We start from the raw sequence: 12,572 nt of genomic DNA, 5'->3' as shown, positions 1-12,572 counted from the left end.
GCAGATAAAAGGCTCACTGGCATCTCCTCTGGAAATGCATATTGCGTCTCTATCCTCCACCCAAACTGGGATCCAGCAATCCATTCTACTAACCCCTAATTTTATTATCAGAAGTTAACGAGGTGAAATCATACCATCCCACGATACAATCATAAATCCAAGTGACCAGCAAAAATAAGAATCATCATTTTTCTGAATTGAGTTTTTTTTTTCCTATAGGATATGAGGGATGGAAAGTGAGAACGACAGGGAGCTCTAAATTAATAGGATTTAATCTGAAAGTCTAACAGTGTGATCACAGAAATGCGTGGCGGGACTTTAAAAGGGATTAGACAGGAAATTGATCTCTACCGAAAAGACCGTGATGCATGCAGAATGAGATGTTTAAGGATGACTTTGAGACTTTGCCTCACAAAAAAAAGTACATTTATAAAGACGGTCTTAGGAATCAACTCATGTATCACATCATTTTACCCTGCATTCAAGGGTGACCAATACTAGCCTGGTAATACATATCCCATGGTGAATTTTAATTTACTATTGTATTTTTGCTAATATATATATATAAATCATCTATCTATCTATCTATCTATCTATCTATCTATCTATCTATCTATCTATCTATCTATCTATCTATCTATCTATCTATCTATCTATCTATCTATCTATCTATCTATCAGTGTATCTATCTATCTATCTATCTATCTATCTATCTATCTGTCTACATACACACACATATAAATATAGCCTATATAGAGTGTAAACCTTTTTCTAAACGTCAAAATTTTTGTGTTTCATTTTTCAATAAAGTATCCGCAACTAAGCTACTCTGTTCATTTTACCATGTGAAAGGAGGGGCCACAATTCTTCACGTGATAAAATTCCCATGGTATGTTACACTCTTAACATCTAGAGTCACATATATGTGCACACGCTGTGGTTGGAGGCACACTGTCAATGTTTGCAATAGAGAACAGGATTCATAACCACTTCAGTGAAAGATGACATCAGCTTCTGTTCGAATGACCTTTAGGATTAATACTTTAATCCCAGGATCTGGATTACTATAATCCACTCTCAACACATGCCATTGTAGCCTTTGACCCATCAACTAACAGAGATTAAAGTTAACTTTTTGAAAATATATTCAGTCTCGTGCCTGGGGTTTTATTCTAATGATATAATTCAGCATGGGGGGGGGGGGGGTTACTGGTAGTAACTGGATGTCATTAATGAAAGTAATACTGCCCTGAGTCATGTCTATGAATTTTAAGCAAATGTCTGCTCCTCTGCCCCTCTTTCCCTATATGTAATTAAAGTGGTGTTTTTAGCTACCTTTAAAACATAACCATGCCAGCACTGCCATTCAGTACTGCCACGAATAATCATATTCCAGGACAATGTTTTTACAATAAAACATTTCAATATGGAATGAAAGAAGGGGGAAACCTCATAACATAAACAAACAAACAAACTTTTTGCAAATATTAAATGCCAGATTGTTGCTGTTTAGTATATAACATTATCAAATATATAGCAAATAGTTTTAACACAGACTGGGTGGTTTGAAGATTGCTTATCTGCAAACCTGGAATCTATACTGTTTTATAATCCCCACATCTGTTTTCAGCTGAATGCAGTTGTTTAAGCCAAATCGTTTCCAGATTAGTTCGAGCAGTGTCGGTAAAAAAGCAACTGGCCCTTTCATGCCAACTTGTTTCATGCATGTCTTTCATTAGGCTTTAGATCGTGTGCCCATACGAGATTTTTGGCAGATCTGCCATATATCCGCATCATTTTATATGCGCTGAAAAAAACTTGGAAAATGGATCAACAGTGGTAGGACAACGCTTCAAACGTCAGCTCAGGTGAAATGAATTGCCCTTTTGTAACGTGGGACAAGGGGCTTGTCAGAGAGGCGCTGTCCACTGTTGTGGTGCTGAATGAAATGTAATTTTAGTCAAAGGGACCACCTTCCTGGGAATCTCTCTCTCTCTCTCTCTCCCCTTCGCTTGCGCGCTTCCTCCGAACTGGGTACCGCGGTTCCTTGAATCCTTCAAATATAATTAAGATGAAAAAAAGCACTATTTTATTCCACAGTAAAGATATCCCAAGCAACGTCTTTTGTGCAACACTGTTCTTGTTGGCAGGTCTCTTTTCTGTGATACAGATACGCATAACTAAAATGTGATGGAAAAGCTGTCAACTTCATGCGCTTCAGAATGCTCTGTGAGCGCGTGCTTCTGGGTACAACGTATGTCTTTAAGAGGATCTATGAAGGGAGTGTCTCTACTATTTCATCACCGGCAACACTAGCTCGGGGGTAGAGAGCAAGAACCAGTGGAGGTAAAGCACTAGGAGGCAACACACTCGTATTTGGAGCTATTTTGTACATACCGAGGACAGAGCGTAAAGTTGGATAATTCTTGTGTTGAGATGAAGATGGATTCGCAAAGTGTCTTATGTCTCCATGCACTTACTATAACGGTGTTATGTTTTATACGGTCCACGCTGGCTGCAAACAACTGTAAGTACCTGGGTGTGTTTTTTTTTTCTAAATACCTAAATATGCATTTTTAATTTTAAACATACTACGGACTGAATCTCAGGCCGTTCAAGTTTTGTATTTTCTGTGCTGATCTCGACAGTTTTTTCGACCTCACGATGACCTAAGCATTAAACACAGAGAAATTTTATGCGTCTCAGCATTTAGTACATCTGTCAGATGTGCTGTAAAGGCATGAAAGCACCTGAGGTCCTAATAATTGGTGACGTTTTCCCGGAAAAAAGGACCCAAACGTCACGTCCAAGATTAATAACAGTTCTAGTGCCAACACACTTGTGCATTGAAGCCCATGTGCACAGAAGTGGTCGCGGCGTAAAAGAGCAATACCTTTCTACTGTACATGTTTGAGCAGCCATACATATTACGTGTTTTTGCAGGGGATTTGGATGAAAAATCATTGCGACTCATGCGTATGTGATCTGGCCCTTGTATTGACCTTAGGAATGCAGGAAGTGGGGTTCTCTCGATTTTACGGGTAATCCTGTCTATCACCTTCGTGTACTCTCTTGATATGACCACCACTAATGCGCTGCATAAAGTTTGATTTTCTACTTCTTTTCAAAACAAGTAGTCTATTTATCTGACAAAATGGGCATAACAGTTCAACTGTAAGCTGTACTTAAAGCGGCTTTACCTTTTGCCTTGCTTGATATTACACACTGATAAACAGCTTAGATTGTCGCAAAAGTTGCTATTCAGTCGAGTCTTATGATAATGTAATTTACATGCGTTTTGCATCATGCTCAGTAAATTATATACCAGATCAACTCAGAATCTTCATATAGTCGTGATTCTAATAGAGTCGACCACAGAAATATCTGATGTGAGGCAATATTGTCGGCTGCCTTGCAGATTGTCTCATTACGTCTCACTATTTGTGTGTCATCGCTAGGGTGCAGTCTTTCCCCATACAGACTTGAAAGAGTAACCCTGCTGCCTTAAAACGGGCGTTACAACAAGCAGAGGTAAACGGTAGCATATTCTCAGAATTCAAACACTTTTTCACTTTCTAATTCTAAAGAATATATGGCTTATGTTTTCATCTTTGTTCTGAAGTCAGTAATGGACAGATTTAAAAAAAGAAAAGAAAAGGATATCTTGTGCATATTTAGAGATATTGATTGATCTTGGTTAGTCATGGTTGCTGTCAGTTTATTTCATATTTAACTATTAATCACACTGATCAAAAAAAAAAAAAGGGGGGGGGGGCATTTCAGAGCTGACTTAGCCTTTCATCCCTGTTCCTTGTCATTCCTGTTTTCTTCTCCCTTTACTGTGCCTTATCGCATACTCTGAGTGACAGCAGCGGGTTAACTATGAGGGTTTGTTTTGTTTTGTTTTTTAAGCATAAACTAAATTCACTCACTGATTGTAAATTGTTAATCTTAATCTTTCTCATTAGAATTCATTGAGTTTATTATCTTTCTTGTATGAGTCAGTCACCAATACTATATAGGATGGAAGAATGTATGAACAGAGCCATCCGATAGGATTTAACTCTGGTTGTGAGCAATAGGATCTAACTTATGAGAATCCTTTCTCCATAAGGAGTGAAATTGATTAAATTTAGCAAGACAGCCCGCTTACATTGTTGGTTGAAGGATAAATCCGGAAAAGCGTTCATACCCACATGAACACAGTCTGGGAAATATTGGATACTGAGGCACCAGGTCCGTGGGCTCCATTCAGTAGACAACATCCTGAGGAACCAGCCTTTCAGCTGTAGACATGATGACCAGAGACTATTTGCCTGGTCGTTTGTCTTTGGTGAATCATTATATATGTTTCATCAGTCTACACTGTGGATTTCAAGAAGTACAGCAGAGTACAGATTTGAATTTGTATTATTCCAACCTGATCTTAATAAAAGAATAAAACCTTACAGTGGTCACATCCTCTGTGTATGCAACAATAGAATGACAGGTCCAGCTAATCCAGTACCTTTATGTTCCCTGGGGCTTTATTCTCATATGCTGAGATGGATTTTAATTGTGTCAGAGGCCAATTTAGTTCTTTCGTAGCTAATGTAACCAGTGCCGGGTTTAATAAGATCTTATTGTTCTATTACTTCTTTCTCTCATGCGTTCCAGTGTTTATGTTATTCTGGAACATAGACATTCAAACTTCCTTTGCACATATTTGATTAGTTTTCAATTTTCATATTAATTTCATCCTCTGACTCTTGTCTTATGTATTATTAAATACATTTCTATCCTTTGATTTTACTGTCAATGTTTTGATTTCACTGAAAATGTTCTGCCTGCATACAATTACGCTGTGACGTTTCCATTAGAGGCAACATTATTAGCATCAAACCAGATGTCAGTTATTAATCCCTGCACTGGTCAAGTTGTTTTCATTAGCCGCAATTAAGTATAATTTATATGCAGCCATAAGACTAAGAGGAAGTAAATGCCCATCTCAGAATATCAGAATCTCTATTTAATAAACTGATAACATGAACCTCAGCTAGGTGGGAGGAGGAGAAAATATCTATTTTGATTATAGATATATGAGAAATATGATAGCATGAGATTCCTTGAAAGTGAGAAGTGTCTATTAAACTTAATCAGAGTCAAATCTCCCTGAAGAAAACTACTCTGTCAACAGCCCAGATTTCTCCTTGACTTTGATTATCTCTGTCCGACAGCATTTAAGGTCACAATTCATATTCTTATTTTGATTGCCTCATCTGCCTGATCCTGACCCCAGATCAGCCAGAGGTTTATTTCGTACTTTTCTTTGCCAAATTATGAGAATGGATAGGTTATGTAATACTGTATCTCAAATGTAGTCACACTGTCTCTGTTTCAATAGAGACAGTGTGCCGAGAATGATAGCTAGATATCTGTTGGCTGTTACAGCTTCCACCAGCTTTGCTATGTGAAAGTGAAACCAATGCACAGGCAAAGAACAGTAGATCATTGTCTAACTCAATAATTGCCCCAGCCTTGTCAGCACAAGTGTCAAATGTAATTCCAAGCCAAAACAAGAGGCAGATCTATAAGCTGCTGTTGGAAGCTGACCTTCGATGTTAAAGACACACAACTTTTTACAGTTGTTGTTTTATTTTACGGTAAAAACGATTAACCTTCGAACGGTTTTTGAATTTATCCGTCTTATGCCAAATTGAACATATTGTACTTGACACGCTCATTATCGTAATGGAGCTTTTTATACGAAAGAACAGTCCTATTGAAAACATAATGGAAAATTTGGCGACATCCACCTTAATGACCGTAGCTGAAAAGCATTGTTGGGTGTAATTAGGTTTTATAATATCACTATACTGCTGCATTATCAGTTAATAGAGCACTCACTCTGCTTTTCTCTGAGGTAAGATTTCAACGCTGCAAATAGTCTCCGTCGCAGTCTAGGAAAGGCCAATAATACTGCAAGGTTAAGTGATGGCTTTATGAAGAATACAGGCACTGAGAGACTGCTTGAACACAACCATACTCATTAAACATCCAAGGAAAAGACTGGTGTCCACTGCACAAAATTATAAGGACATTTTCTCACTAAAAACAGTGCAAAGCTTGACAATATCTGGCATAAAGCAAAACAGAAGCATTTGTGTCAAAGACATTTGTACTAGACAATATTTTAATCACATTGTTGGTGGTTTTGCCTCAATGCTGTATATACATTGTAAAGATTGACATTAAAATGAATCTCAGTCAGCAAAAGCCTATGACCTGCGATTGAAAGCTACCTATATGTAACATGATTATGCTTCAACAAAATGGATGGTCACTATGGACCTCCTACCCCTGGTGATATTTCAAGGGTTCGAATTTTGGAGCGTAGTTCTTTTGTGTTTAATGTGATTTCAGACTTTGTCCTGTCATTTTCAAATAAATCTGATAAAAATTTGTCTTCTCTTCACTGCATTAATGTTTTTGGTGTGATATTCAGTGTTAGTCTGCTAAACTTTAATTTAATAACAGTAGCAATAATTACACCCGAATTCCAGAACATACTCAAATAGCATTGTATTATTGGTATTATATGACAATGCTTCACAGCAAACTTTTCTTTTCAGTGGCCCATCAAACATGTTTGTGAAATGCTAACTCCTCTTATTAGAATGGAGATCAATTTATACAACAGACAAGTCACAGAAGAGCTTTTGTTGTTGTTTTCACATTATTGTGAATAAATATGTTTCATAAGCTACAAACCATATGCTCCTACAAACAGCAAACATTATGTAAAGCTAATAGGGCAGCTTTCAAACTGCTAGCAGTGTTTCACATGTTTCCGCTTCTCACCGTGACGTTCCCCTGGCTGTGAAATTGAGCGCGGCTATTTTTCACTCTGATCACCACTTGCGTTTGAAGAAGAAGAAGAAGAAGAAAAAAAAGTAACACGTCTTGTCAACAAATCCCCTTGTTTTTTGATTGTGGTCCAGGTCACGGTGCATATGTTGCTGTTTATCTGAAGAGACGGTAGGCTATATCAGAGACATCTGGAAGGCTGTGTGGCATTTTGCATTAATATAAGAGGCCCGATATAGGTGGAAGTAGGAAAAAAATGCTTTAACCACAGCGCTATATTTATCCACATATCTAAGCAGTTTCAAATGTTAAAATATTAATCGTTAAACCTTGTTTTTGTTCCAGTTTCTTTGTAATGGTGTGCAAACTCAGATAATAGTTGTCTGATGTCTAAAGGCATGCTAAGTAGAACAAGCAGCAAAACAGTCCTATTTTTAGGCATGCATAAGAGATGCTCTCTTGTCACTTTCGAGAAGTTGTCTTCTTCTAAAAATGCACAACATCTCAACATTAATACTGTAGCTGTTGTTGATGTTTTTGTCCATACAACACAAGCATATTTTCTGACACTGACCTTTATTTGTGAAAGCTAATTTGTTCACTGGGGAATTCAACCATTTGTATTCCAAAAGTTACCCACATGTTTTCTTTTAGGCAATTTGGCAGTTACATGCTTTGAATATCTTTGACTCTCCGCTGTAGAACAAGACTGCAGCATTTGCATTCAGTAAGCTATTGTTGTGAACAAACCAACGAAGGGGGAAGGAAAAAAACATGCTGTAGCTACAACAAATCTCCGATTTAACTGCTCTTCCTCTCTCCCGTTTTCTTCCCCGTGTCTCCATTACCGTAAGGGAGGCCGACTAACGGACAACCTCATCCCCGTGTTAAGTGTAACTGCACATCATACAAAGACTGGGCGTCTCTTCTGTGATATAGGATTTTTATTGTGAACCTTGGCTTGTCTTTCTCTATGTGTGTTCCTAGACTAAAATAAAAAACAAAACAGAATCTATACTGCTGGATGTTGTTCTCAAATGGGTACAGCATCCTCTTAGTGTTCAGAGAAAAAAAAAATCTAAACTGAAGGTACTGTATATATTGCAAAAAAAAGTTGGCCGTGTTTCAACCCTTGAAAGATACACTGTGTTGAGGCAACACTAAACTCTGACTGTATTGTGATTCATACGGTGTTCATAGTTTATCTTATGGCTGATTTTAAGCAAGACCGACTAGCCTCTTCTCAGCTTATAAAGATGCAACACATCCAGCCCATAATTTGCTTTGAAAGTGCCCTCCAGGAGAGTCATAGAGGTCATGAACTCATAAAACATCACAGTAGCTTCATATATGTGTTGGATCCAATATGGTATAATCCACTATGCTACTTTCATGAGCTGAAGTGAGGCAGAGACTGACTTTTAAGTTATATATTAAAGATGGCCCTAAGCAGGGTTTTTATTTTTAGAATATTTCTAGTTTGCGGTCTTTAAATACTTACAAACATCACCAGGTATTTGATAGCATATTGAATTTATATATAAATGTCTATCTCTGTATCTGTATATCTGTATATAGATATACAGATATACAGATAGATAGATAGATAGATAGATAGATAGATAGATAGATAGACAAGCAAACAAACAGACAGACAGACCGACAGACAGCCAGACAGATAAATAGATAGATAGACAGACAGACAGACAGACAGACAGACAGATAGATAGATAGATAGATAGATAGATAGATGGATAGCTAGATAGATAGATAGAGGTTTGAGTCTGCTTCTCTGCTGACTGGGTGTGTGGGGTTGTGTTTTACACATAAATAGATGCAGGGGGTGATAACTCATAGAGAGCTATCTATCTCTCCATGCATCTGCACTCTCTCTCTCTCTCGCTCTGTGTGTTAATAAGAAAGCTGCTCCATTCCTGGCCCACATTACCTCTGCCTCAGTGCTACTGGCAGTCAGTCTGAGAAGCAGTCAAATCAGGTCAGATTAACTATGCCAGGACGCCACTCAGGAGCAAAATGTGCCAGAAGTCATTTTAATTAACATACAGCCATGAATAAAGATAGCATGTCACCTACCTGGTTGAGGAGGAAGCAGTTATGCAAAGCTCGGATTCAGGGGGTATTTTACACGGGCGTTCAGATTTTAAACGGAATATCTGTTAGTTGTCCTCAACTTATCATCCTGAAAAGCCTTTGGCAAACTCCAAAGGAAAAAAAAAAAATTGTACAGTTAAAGATAGCTTCAACATGAGCAGATCACCGATCCTTTAATCCGGACACATGTTAGGAGAAGACTTATCTTCAAAATGCATGATTAAACGGTTCTCATGTGGATTCAGCATAAGCCCTTAAGTCTTAAAATACTTTACAGTCTGAGTAGCCAGTGAACGTCATATGGCAGCCAAGTTAATGCCTGGATGACCATCGGAAGACTTTCAGAGAAATCTCGCCCCAATTTTGAGAATTCTAGGTTCATTTTTGAAGGTCATAGTGAAGACCGCTCTGTTTGGAGCCCATGTGTTTCGAACAGGTAAATACAAGTGAACGCTAAAGGCTACCAAGCAGCTAATCAACAGCTCCTATGTTTTAAGCTGTTACGAAGTTAAAGCAATCCTTGATGCACTCTGCTGTTAGTGGTTATTGTGACAATAATGAATCATGTAGTATATTTGTAGAAAATGCACATAATTTGAAATCATGCTTTCAAAAATAAAATCTTTAAATTGTGCTCTCCTGATAGAATCTGTGCCCAGATGGTTGAAGCTCATATAAGATTACTGACGGGTTGTTCTGGTCGTTATGCCATGGTTGTTATATCAGACAGAGCTCAGAGCAGAGTGAATGTACAGTGTGTGTAAAGGCGTTAGCTTGAGAGTGCTGTGACTGTGTGAGAAAAAAATGAATTATTTATCACTCCAAATTAGGAGGTCAAACGTGTTGAGTTTTCTATGTATTTGAAGTGATGTACAGTCAAAGAAGAAAGATGTCAATTTGTAGAAATTTTCCACATTGAAGAATTATCTCTCATATACATGTGATTCTCAGAGTACATACAGTTCAAAGACATGGTCTCTTTTTGTTTTCATCATGCCGAGTGCGCCATAATGAAAGATACATGCTTTTCACAGCATTAAGAATTGCTGGCAGCCTTCTGATTGGAGGCACAGCCGAGCTTGGAGATGTTTACGCCAGTCTTCTGAAGCTCAAGGATTTCTCTCTCTCTCTCCCTCTCGCTCTCTCTCTCTCTCCCTCGCTCTCTCTCTTCATCTCTCTCTCTCTCCCTCTCTCTCTCCATAGCTTGTCTGCAGTGGCAAAGCAATGCCAAAGTGAGAAAAGCCACTCAGAGACATCATTAAAATGTGCAGAATCTGCACAGCCCTTCCATGGCTTGATTTGAATAAAAAAAACACCATGCCATTAAAGGTGCAACCTCTCAAACACATGACCTGGATGTCCAAAACTGAACTTGTACACTGGCTTTCCTATGCATGACTCTTATATCTAACAGAGCGTATGATTTCAGACCTGTAACTGAAAGAGCACTGCTTAAAGTCCCCCTTTTATGCATTTCTCAGAAACGGTCGTACTTTTCTTGTTTGAAGCCACGTTTTCTGCTAAAAGTTCTGACTCAAAACCACACACAGAGACAGAAAGTGTGTGAAAAAGGAAGTTAAAGTCAGTTGGAAGTCAAGTGTAGCTCTGTTGCTCCTCCTGTATTTTCAGTATGTGTAAGCTAACAGTGCACAGGTAGACAGCTAGGACAAATGGTTTCTGAGTGCATTAATTTCCAAGCACGCAGAGATGGAATTGTACTGCTGACTCAGGAAACCTCCATGGTAAACATGAATGTTTAATTCCTCATTCATGCTTGCATAATGCAAGGAGCTGAATTGGAGATTGATTGTTCTATAAGGAAGTTACAGAATCTCTGAGGAAATAATTATGCATCCTGCATCATCTGATAAATAAAAAATCTTGTATTTTCACAGCTCACTGAACAGTAGGGTATGCAAATGATTTGTGAAGATTTTTTTTTTATTTATTTTACTCTCTATTCATAGGTAGTATGTCTCCTGCAGTAAAGTGTACCAAGAGACCACTTCATTTATGGCGTAATGTTTACAAAGTCGTTAGACAAAGCATTGCACATTCTAATTAATTAAGTCTCCTGGATTGTCGGAACACTGTGTCACTGAAAGTCTGGAACATTCTGTTAAGAAGTGCTTATCATCTCCCTTGGTGATATTCTAAAATGTTGATTTACTCTAAACTTATTCAAGTTGTTTATATTTGCACACTATTTATATGCATTAGGAACAATCTTTAAAGTGAAGCTTAAACGGCAGCCGCTATAAAACTCTTTTTGGTGGCTTTCTGAGCGAGCTCTCCCTCTGTTTTCCAGCACGGGAGATTAAACAAACGGAACCCGTCTCCTGTCTTTCTACTTCTTCTCCTTCATTATGAAGCAAAGTGCAGTGCTAAGGGAAAACCAGAGGGGTAGACATTCCCTGTCAGTCACACTATTCCATATGTATGAGCCTCAGTAACATCACATGCTCAGTTGACTCCCTGTATTCACCCACAGGGAAGGAAAACTGAAATTTGACCACCGTGTGGGTCATTTCTATAAAACCTGTGAAGAATTATATGATGGAGCGTGCTCCTAAGTGTCGAGTTTGCGGACGCGCCTGTCACAGAAGTTCTCTTAATTAAGCTAGCCTTCCTCTCTCTGTATTTAAAACCAATTTAGGGTCATTTAGATGTTTGAAGGAGTCACACAGGGTGTGAAAATAGGCTGCCTTGTTTCATATAGGCCTCCTTTCCTCTCGATGATCTTTCATCAAACATTTTTTTTTTGTCTCTTTCACACGTACTCACCCTCACGCTCTTTCCTCTCCAGGTCCATAATCAATTTATAAAGCTGAAAGTGATGCCATTTGATGTGCGGCTCATCCAGAGGAAGGTTTTTGAAAGGTTAATTGGCTATATAATTAAACTGCACCACAGTGAGAAAAAGAAAACACTTACTGCTTACCCATTCCATCAGACGCGCCCAGACGCATGCATCTGATAGATGATGGTGTAGTAAACAATGATTTAATATACTTGTCGTGCTAGTAATAATTTCCTTCTCTTCATTAGATTATTGCAATGGGCCACTGGTCTCTGTTCTACCTCCAGCATCTTTTGAGAGCTCATCTGTATTATCCAACAGTCAGTCTCCATACTTTGCGAAGCTCAACAGAAGAGATGGTGAGTGTGAAAATGTGCAATGTATTTTTATACAGGTTCTGAACTTATCTGTTGGAGAAACACACTCAGTGCTAGCTCAATACACATCATTTCACAGACGCTGGAAGGCTTTCAACACCTGTGAGACACTGCCAAAACATTGACTCGTTACTGGTGTCCAGTAATGGTGTAATTTTATTCTTGCCTCTGCCATTACTATGACTGACAGATCCTATCTGTGTTTTAGGTGTTAATTGTCTAGACTAGGCCATTGGTGGCATAAGTCAGAATTTGTGTGTGGAACGCAGTTATTAGCTTTGACTATAGTATGAGCGTGAATTTTCAGATGTGTATTTCAAATGTGGATCTTTTCATGGAACCAAAGAAAATCACTTTAATGAATTCACTTGTTCTTTGTTGTTGTTGTTGTTGTTGTGTGTGTGTGTGTGTCCGTGCGTGTTTATGTGTGTGTGTGT

At 38.4% G+C, this 12,572-nt stretch overlaps 1 protein-coding gene across 1 annotated transcript in view; it reads left to right on the top strand.

The window, feature by feature from the left end:
- Window positions 1–2,505: 2,505 nt before the first annotated feature.
- cntnap5b (contactin associated protein family member 5b) overlaps window positions 2,506–12,572 on the top strand; it is a 36,345-nt gene continuing 26,278 nt past the window's right edge. Inside the window, exons 1-2 of the mRNA XM_030770570.1 lie at window positions 2,506–2,527; window positions 12,007–12,117. The gene's annotated coding sequence lies outside the window, so the exon portion shown is untranslated. The remainder of the gene's footprint in view (window positions 2,528–12,006; window positions 12,118–12,572) is intronic.

Source organism: Chanos chanos, chromosome 4, assembly GCF_902362185.1.
Source record: "Chanos chanos chromosome 4, fChaCha1.1, whole genome shotgun sequence".
In the NCBI taxonomy this organism is placed as follows: Eukaryota; Metazoa; Chordata; class Actinopteri; order Gonorynchiformes; family Chanidae; genus Chanos; species Chanos chanos.
Note: the sequence above shows the minus strand (reverse complement) of the source record. Positions and strands in the feature narration are given on the sequence as shown.